This window comes from Enhydra lutris, unplaced genomic scaffold (assembly GCF_002288905.1).
Source record: "Enhydra lutris kenyoni isolate GAN:26980312 unplaced genomic scaffold, ASM228890v2 scaffoldscaffold1, whole genome shotgun sequence".
Lineage (NCBI taxonomy): Eukaryota > Metazoa > Chordata > Mammalia > Carnivora > Mustelidae > Enhydra > Enhydra lutris.
Genome location: NW_019154085.1, coordinates 39943818 through 39953437, shown reverse-complemented (window position 1 = coordinate 39953437; position 9620 = coordinate 39943818).

Genomic DNA, 9620 nt, shown 5'->3' with positions numbered 1-9620 from the left:
GAGACAGCACTTCCTGTTGGAGGGACCACAGTACCACCCACAAGACGAATGCGCTCTGGATGGCATGTTTCCCCAGACCCCACCAGCCCTCAGCACACTCATGGAAGTTATCTGTATGCCCACAGGGACAATCCTGATTTACTCCCAAGGACCATCTCCCTTTGCAAAGTTCCTTCAGGTGCTTTCAGGGAGACTGCAGAGGTAATCACACCCAAACAACTGGACACCCACATTCGGCTCCTGCAGGCTGTGTGGCGGCCAGCCCACCTGTACCTAGTCCCGGCATCGCCTCTCAGCATGGCCTTCAATGCTCCGAATGCCTCGAAGGACTAAAGCTGCACAAGTGTGCACATCACCGGGCAGATGACACGGGAGGAGTTGTGAAGAATCCTCAGAACAATGGTTCACAGGTGAGCGGTGAAGAATGTTTCGTTATGCTCTTTGACCCCAACTCTCAGATCAACAGAAATGACAGGCTGTGAAGGCAGAGCATGAGGGAGCAAACTTCAGTACTGCTGGTGAGTTGGGTCCAAGAATCACATCAGAAACTCATTTCCCTACAAGAGAAATGTACTCTTCACTTCCTCCTTCATCCAAACAAAACCAAACATGTTTCAAGGACTTTGACATTTTCACACAGAACGTCGCATTTCTGGTCCAACTTTTGTGGGGCCACTCTGGGTTTCTTGCAATAATCAGTGGTCATGTCTGCGATACAAACCATTACCTGTTCACCAGAGAATGTCCTCTTCTCCCAGCCGTTGCTGGACTTCACTTCCCAGCCTCCTTTGCAGTTAGGTGAGACCATGTGAAGTTCACATCAAAGGAGTGTGGGCAGAAGTGACATGTGTCACTTTTAGGCCTGGCCCATGAAAAGTTCCCATGTGTGATCCTCTATGCTCTTCGTCCCTCAGTCAGCTTGATGAGTACAAGCATGGTGACTGTGGAAGTGACATGTTGAAAGGCAGCAGATGGCAGGGTCCAGGGCCCAAGAATCAGAGCCAGGCTGCCAAGCACAACACCCACTTTGGACTTCGCATCATGCTTGAGCCCTGTAGATCCTGAAGCTCATTTGTTAGAGCAGCTGGCATTTCCTTAAGTAAAGCCAACTGGAAGACCTATTTGACCATTAAAGAAAATGTCCTGTTCTAAAACTTTGAAATTTAGATGTGTTTGTGGTAAATATATGTTTCCCCCTTTTTTTTTTTTTTAAGATTGTATTTATTTATTTCAGAGAAAGAGAGAGAGAGCAGGGGCAGGAGCAGAGGGAGAAGGACAAGCAGACTCTGTGCTGAGAGGGAACCCTACATGGGCTCAACCCTGGAGCCCGAGATCATGACCTGAGCTGAAATCAAGAGTCCAACGCTTAACCTACTGAGCCACCTGGGCATCCCTGTTTCCCTTCTTAAAGCTGCCCAAACTAACTTGACTTTGCAAAATACTAAAAATTAATATATAGTGTGAAGTGCATGGAGAGAAACAACGTGACCTGCTTCAACAGCTTAGCACAAAAAGGGAGCCACATCTCTAAAATTCTAATTACATATCTACAAGCTCCTATTAGCAGGAGTTCAGTCCTTCCATCCTGAGGCCTCCCTAATACACACCTGCCACCAGGTAAAGAGAACCACTAACGTCTTTGTCTCTGATGCTGCCACCCAGTGTTGCCGCTGAGAACGGGTCCAAAATCTGCAAAATGCTATGGACCTCTCCAGAGATGACCCTGGTTTGCCCCTCATCTGAGCTCCAAGGCCTCAGTTTCCTTAGGTCACCTTCATGAGCTTGGGATTCTGCCCAAAGCTCCGCACCAGCAGGATGGCTGACATCCTGAGGGTCCAGAGGGACCCCCCAGCCTCTGCCCACGCGATGCCTGGAACAGCACAGTCCTGTCAGCCAAGCAACCCTGGCCGGAGTCCGCTAGATGACCCCACGGGCCTCCCTCATGTCAGATCTCAGGGAGAAGGGGCCGGGGGCTGGGGTCTCGGATCTTTCCTCCCTGGGGGCTCTTAGTTGCTGTGTGCCAGAATTCTGCACACCAGGGAGTCCCACACCTGCTAGGACTGTTCCTCACTGACCCGCACCTGGAAAATGAGAGCCCACTCTCTTTCCACTGCAAAACAAAGGGGCCACCCAGTGACTCTCAGCAGATCCAGATCGACTCTAAGATGTCCTTCTGTTTCGGCTTGTTCAAAAAAGCAGCTGGGAGCTTTTTCTTCTCTATTAAAAAAAAAAAAATGCTGCATATTACATTGAGTTGAAGGGAATAGATGATGAGCCCCTGGGAAGATATTAATTTCTATTTTGTTACAAAAACATACAAGCAGACTGCTGAGAATCTGATTCCCTCATTTTGCTTGTAAAACATGTTTTGTATTAGTTCATTCCTTTTTTCAGAGTATATTAATTTGCATTCACTCCTTTTTAGAATTTGGCTAATGGCTTATCAATTTTTTTTTAAGACTAGCTGTAAAGGAACTTTCCCTTCAAATAAACATAATATTAGATCCTCCAAAGAACCAGCCCAAAAAGAACTTGTGAGCCCAGCATAGCCAGTCTCTCCTCTCTGTGCCCACACTTGTCACCTGTGTGCCTCCACTTCCCCCAGCCTGTGGCATCTGATCCCTAAATGCCCTGGCCTGAGGGTGGGCAAAACCAAGATCTTGCCCTTTTCTCCATCAAGATGAAATTTAGTTTTTTGGTGGTTTTTTTTTTAAGATTTTATTTTATTTATTTGACAGAGAAAGAGAGAGAGATCACAAGCAGGCAGAGCAGCAGGCAGAGAGAGAGGGAGAAACAGGCTTCCTGCTGAGCAGAGAGCCCGATGCGGGGCTCGATCCCAGGACCCTGAGACCATGACCTGAGCCGAAGGCAGAGACTTAACCCTCTGAGCCACCCAGGCGCCCCGGTGTTTGTTTGTTTTTTTAATTAAAAACAGGTAAGACAGAGGGAAAGGAAGAACCTATAGGCAGGGTGAGACTGTGTGGATTGACAAAGCATGGGTGTAAGCCCCATGAGGGGGTGCACCAGCCTCAAGCTTGGTGTCCCCCTCTCCCTGCATGCAGGGTCTGCTGGGCGCTTTCCTGATTTTGGGCATCCTCTATTTGACCCCAAGTCCTTCTGGGGTACTCACTGGGGTAAGAACTCCAGTCAGGAGTCCACGGCCAGGGGGTGGCTGCAGGGTCAACTGAACCTGCTCCAGGTATCTGATGGGAAGGAAGAGCAGGCTGCCTGGAAGGACTGGGTCTCTTCCTCCCTCCTGCGCCACTTTGCCCCATTCTGGGAAAGGGCCATTTCCTCCCACGTGCTATTGATTAAGTTTATCAATGCTCTCTCTTCTTCCTCCATTTTGTTTAAATTTATTACTTCCTTTTTCTCCTCTCTCTTGGTTTGTAACTTAAAGGGAACAAAGTTCATCAGGTATGGACTTGATTTATTGTTTCTCTTTTTTTCCTCTCCATAATATAAGCACTGGGAACAATAAATCTCCTCTAAGTACTGCATTGGAAGCATCCCAGAAACTGAGATATGTCACTTTCATGGTTTTGTTCTTTAAATATTCTGTGGAGTCCTAAATGTCTTCCCTAACGAAAGGTTTATTTAAGAAAGGATCCGCTCTGCCGAACACAATAAGAAACAGCTGAAAAAGAGGTTCAGCTCAAGGAAAGGAAAGACAGGAGACAGAATGATCATTTGTTGATAATGTGATTGTATTGCTAAAATAATCAAACAAAAAATTAGAATTCTTAGGACTAATAAGAGCTTAGTTAAAGTGAACAGATACAAAATAATTCACAAATCGACTGCTTTCCTCTATACCAACAGCTAAACAGCAAAAGGGTAGGGGCAGACCCCCAAACACCATAGCAACTGTAAAAGGAAAATACTTAAGAATTAGTTTAACAATAAATTGTGCAGAAACTGTATAAAAACTGAGAGTTATAAAAGACTAGAAAATACAAAGACGTGTCATGTTCGTGATAAGACTTAATGTTGTAATGATGTTTCTTTTCAAATTGATGTATATATTTAAATGTCAATCAAAATCTCGATGGAAATTTTTAGGAAATATGCCCAAATGATTCTGAAGCACATCTGGAAAAATAAAGGGACACAACTTTTCCCAAGTCTCCTCCTGGGAAGGTGACGGTCTGGGCTGGGAGAGGAGACAAAAACGGCAGGGGTGGGATGCAGGTGGAGACAGAGGACTGGCCACCACCGCGATTTCCAAGCCATCCCTAAGCTTGGAAAGTGGTCCCAGCTGTTAACACCTGGGTGTGACTTTGGGCATTTCCCACTTACAGGGAAGCAGTGAAAAAAAATATTCACTGAACATCAGGCATCGCTACATTGTTGGTGGAAGTTGGGCTCTTTTGTTCTGCAGCAGTCTGACTCTCCTGTGGTATTGGAGGGCCATATGTCTTCTAAGAGCCATAAAAAGAAATCTTCAGTGGCAGATAATAAACTTCTGGTGTGTCATTTAGTGACAAAGATAAGGAAGTTTCTTGATGACAGTGTTAAAGTATAAGCAGGGTATCATTTGCCCATATAAATTATGAGTGAGGCCAGGTTAATTTTTTTCTAAGGTTACATGTGGATGAGAAAAAGAGTGTTAGCATTTTTATGAGGTCATGGAATGTCAGGACTGACTAATGTTTCTGGATAAGTATCTCCTGCATGGAATTTAAGCCTCCCCCAGCTGTGTCTTGGAAGAAAGCACAGTGGACAGCCACCCACGGCCTGCCGTTCTGTGTTAGAGCTCTTGCTGAAAAACTTATTTTGCAATGTGGAAGCCCCCAGATTCACTCATGGCAGAAAATGACTGATCACTGCCCTCCCGTCCCCTCTGGGATGCTTGACCAATCAGTGAGATGCGCACTCGCCTGCAGCCATACAGGTCCCATGCCGAGGCCCTGCTGGAGAGGCGGGTTAGTTACAGATTAGTGTTTGATGGCACTCCTTGGGGCTTACAAGAAGGCTTTTCCCAACTCCCCAAAAATGTGCAAGAAGAAAAGAAAAGATTGCCCTCCAAGAGCGATCAAAAGGAGCCTGGAATGGGGCAGCTGGGGGCTCAGTTAAGTGTCTGCCTCTTGGTTTCACCTCAGGTCATGATCTCAGGGTCGTGCAATCATGCCCCACATCAGGCTCCCCGCTCAGTGCGGAGTCTGCTTGTCTTTCTCCTTCTGCTCCCCCCAGCTCATGCTCTCTAATAGTTTTAAATCTTTAAAAAATACTAATAAAGAATCTGGTAATACCACGCCCAGTCAGGACTCAGCCTGACCCATGCCTGCTTACCCCGATCCCCAACAGAAAGAATGGCAAACATTTGTGTTAGGGTTCTATATGGAGAGAATGTTTCCCATCTCTTGGTATATACCTAGGAGTGGGACTGCTGGGTCAAGTGGTAACTTTATGTGGAACTTCTTGAGGAACTACTGGACCATTTTCCAAAGTGGCTGCACCATTGTACATTACCACCCGCAGTGTATGAGGGCTCCAATTTCCCCATGTTCTTAACACTTGTTATTATCTGTCTTTCTGATTATAGCAATTTTAGTGGGTGTGGAATGGTATCTCATTGTGGTTTTGTTTTGCATTTCTCTGATAAACACTGTTCATCTTTTCATGTGTATTGGCCTTTGTATATCTTCTTTGAAAAATGTCCATTCAGGGGTGCCTGGGTGGCTCAGTGAGTTATGCCTCTGCCTTCAGCTCAAGTCATGATCTCAGGGTCCTGGGACTGAGCCCCGCATCAGGCTCTCTGCTCAGCAGGGAACCTGCTTCCCCCCTCTCTCTGCCTACTCTCTGCCTACTTGTGATCTCTCTCTCTCTCTCTCTCTGTCAAATAAATAAATAAAATCTTAAAAAAAGAAAAGAAAAATGTCTACTCAGATCCTTTGCCCATTTTTTAATTGGTGGAGGTTTTTTTTCCTTCCTGACACGATACGTTGTGTTTTTTCCAACCTCACCCAACTCTCCAACACCAACTGGATGTCCAGTCATTCGGTCTGCCTCTAATACTACCTGGACTTAGCAACAGGCTCCACAAGTTTAAGAGCTCAGCACCATGAGACTGCCCCTACTTCAGAAGCCCGCTACAAGTATTGCATCCTTATTACCTGCCTTCTGTCCACCTTGCCTAAGAGTCAGGGGTTCCCACCCATCCCAGGTTCAATAATTTACTAGGACAACTCATAAAGCTCAGGAAAATCCCAACAAGTCCTGAGCACGGGAGCCTCTGACCTCATGGAATTGGGCTGCACCATCCTCCTGACGGGTGGATGTTTTCACCTTCTCAGAGGCTCTTGTATCCTGTTATTTAGGGGTTCTGGTGGAGGTTTTATTATGGAGGCATGACTGTGCCACTGATGATCTCAATCTCCAGCCCCTCTCCTCTCCCTGGAGGTGGGAGGTGGGGTTGAAAGTTCCAAGCTTTTAATCAAGACTTGGTCTTTCTGGGAACCAGTCCCTGTCCTGAAGCTACCTAGAGGTGGACAAAGAGTCAACCCATTAGAAAAAAAGACATTCCTATCACCCTTATCACTCAGGAAATTCCATGAGTTTTAAGAGCTCTGTGCCAGGAACGAAGAACAAAGATGAAGTATCTTTCTTATTATACCACAGTTATTTGTCTTTTTGTTATTCAGTTGTAAGAGTTCTCCATATAGTTTAGATACTAGTCCCCTATCAGATACACAATTTGTAAATCTTCTCTCCTGTTCAATAGGTTGTCTTTTAACTTTCTTGTTGGTATCTTTAGCACAAAACTTTTAATTTTGATGAAGTCTAATTTACCTATTTTTTGTCTTAGTGTCTGAGATGACAAAGATTTATCTCTATTTTTTCCTAAGAATTTTATAGTTTTAGCTCTTATGTTTAGGTCTGGGACTCATTTGGGGTTAATCTAATGTGAGGGTATCTAATGTGAGGCAGATATACAACTTCAGATTTTCTGCATGTGGATATCCGTTGTCCCAGTAGCATTTGTTAAAAACCCTATTCTGGGAGTGCTCCTCTACTTACCAGATGGGATGCTGTGTGATTCGTGAATCGCTTAATAAAAACAATTAGATCTGCAAAACAAACACACATACACATGGCATGCGCGTGCACGCGCGTGCACACACACACACACACACACACACACACACACACAAACTATCTTTCCCCCATGGATTGTCCTGATACCCTTGTCAAAAACCAGTTGACTGCAAATGTGAGATTTATTTATGGACTCCTTTTTTTTTTTTAAGATTTTATTTATTTATTTGACAGACAGAGATCACAAGTAGGCAGAGAGGCAGGCAGAGAGAGAGAGAGAGAGAGAGAGGAGGAAGCAGGCTCCCTGCTGAGCAGAGAGCCCGATGCAGGGCTCGATCGCAGGATCCTGAGATCATGACCCGAGCAGAAGGCGGAGGCTTTAACCCACTGAGCCACCCAGGCACCCCTATGGACTCTGACTTCTATTCCATTGATCTATATGCCTGTCTTTATGCCGCTACCACATTCTTAATCACTATTTTGGTAGGGTTTGTTTTTTTTTTTTTTAGTAAATTTTGAAATTGTGAAGTCCTCCAAAGTTCTATTTCAAGATATTTTTGGTGTTCTAGGCCTCTTGAGTTTCCATATGAATTTTAGGATCAGTTTGTCGATTTCTGCAAAGAATCCACTGGAATTCTGCCAGAGATTGCATTGAATCTGCAGATCAAGTGGGGGAATATTACCATTGTAATAATGTTAAGTTTTTTGATCCATGAACATAAGATGTCTTTCCATTTATTTGGAATTTTAAAATTCAACAATATTTTGTAGTTTTAAGACTATAAGTTTTACATTTCTGGGGCAACTGGGTGGCAGAGTGAGTTGAGAGTCCAACTCTTGGTTTCGGCTCAGGTCATGGTCTTGAGGTTGTGGGATCAAGCCCCACATGGGGCTCCACACTCAGTTCAGAGTCAGCTTGGAATTCTCTCTCCCTCTCCCTCTGCCCTTCCCAAGATCAATACATGTTTTACACTTCTGTTGTCAAAGTTATTCATTTCACTCCTTTTGGTGTTATTATAAATGAAATTGTTTTCTTAATTTTATTTCCAGATTGTGCACCGCAACTGTATAGAACTACAATTGGGATTTTTTAAAAATATTAATCTCATATTCTGCAAGCCTATTGAATTTGTTATCAGTTCTAATAATTCTTCGTATAAAAAGATTTATTTATTTGAAAGGGGGCAAGGGGGAGAGGCAGAGGTAGAGGAAGTCTTAAGCAGACTCCACACTAAGTGTGGAAACTGACATGGAGCTCAATCTCACAGAGATCAAGACCTCAGCCGACATTGAGGCAGGTGCTTAACCAATAGTACCATCAGGAACCCCTCTAATAATTATTTTTTTTAAACACTATACTAAAATTACAGAAATTAGGAAATTTCCCTCAACCCACCCCATTCCAAAAGTTCAGAAAATTTCACATAAAGAAAAAAATAAGGAACACAAAGTATCAATGTAAAAATTGCACCCAAAGTGTCTATAAAAAAAAAAAGAGAATAAGAAGCAGAATAACATCTATATGAAACTGTACCAACTATTCCAAGTAAACAATAACAAAAAAAGACATTACAAAAGTCATAATTAGAAAAACTCAGAAGTGAGACAATAGCACTTGGGACAGATTTAGAAATAAAAGAAACAATCATTTCAGGTATGAAGACAAATGAGAAAAAAATACAAGAGCAAATCACATGATGCTAATGAGAAATAAAATGTGAAAAGTAGAATTTTTTTAAATCAAAAGAGGGGTGCCTGGGTGGCTCAGTGGGTTAAGCCTCTGCCTTCAGCTCAGGTCATGATCTCAAGGTCCTGGGATCGAGCCCCGCATCGGGCTCTCTGCTCAGAAGGGAGCCTGCTTCCCCCCCTCTCTCTGCCTGACTCTCTGCTTACTTATGATCTCTGTCAAATAAATAAGCAAAATCTTTTAAAAAATCAAAAAAGAAAAGCACACATAAAGGAGTTCAAGAGAAAATATAGGAAATAGTCAAAGGAGTGTGTGGAAATGACACTAATAATAAGGGAACAGAACAAATACTAGAAACTAAAATTCAAGAAAACTTGCCTGAAATTTAAAAAAGGAGGGGAGTGGGAGGGGAGAGATTTGATACTACATTGCGTTAGTCAGGATTCATGAAGGAGAAAGAAACTACAAAGGAATTTGAACAGGAAAGTTTCATATCAAGTATTATTAACTGCAACAGGAGGTTGGAATAATGGAGAAATGGCCAGTAAAGAGTAAAAGGAACTCTAAAGAATACAAAAGTAGCAGATGAAGGGAAAAGTCTCTACACCTAGGTCTGAGGTAGAAGAACCAAGAAAAGGTCCTCCTACCTCAGGACTGATGCCCAGACCTTGGAAGGGGGACACAGTTGTGACTCACTGGATCCTGGAGAAGTTTGCTGAAGCTGAAACCACCGAAGGGAATGCCAAGGGAAGCTCCCCATGGGTAGTGCCCTGTGCTGGTGACCATCAGGCTCTGCTGGAGCTAAGAGCTCCACGCACGGCAGGTACCCCATCAGCCTGGTGCAGGAGGCACACTCGAGACAGGAAGAGAAACCCCTTCTGCCTCCAGCGCCCCT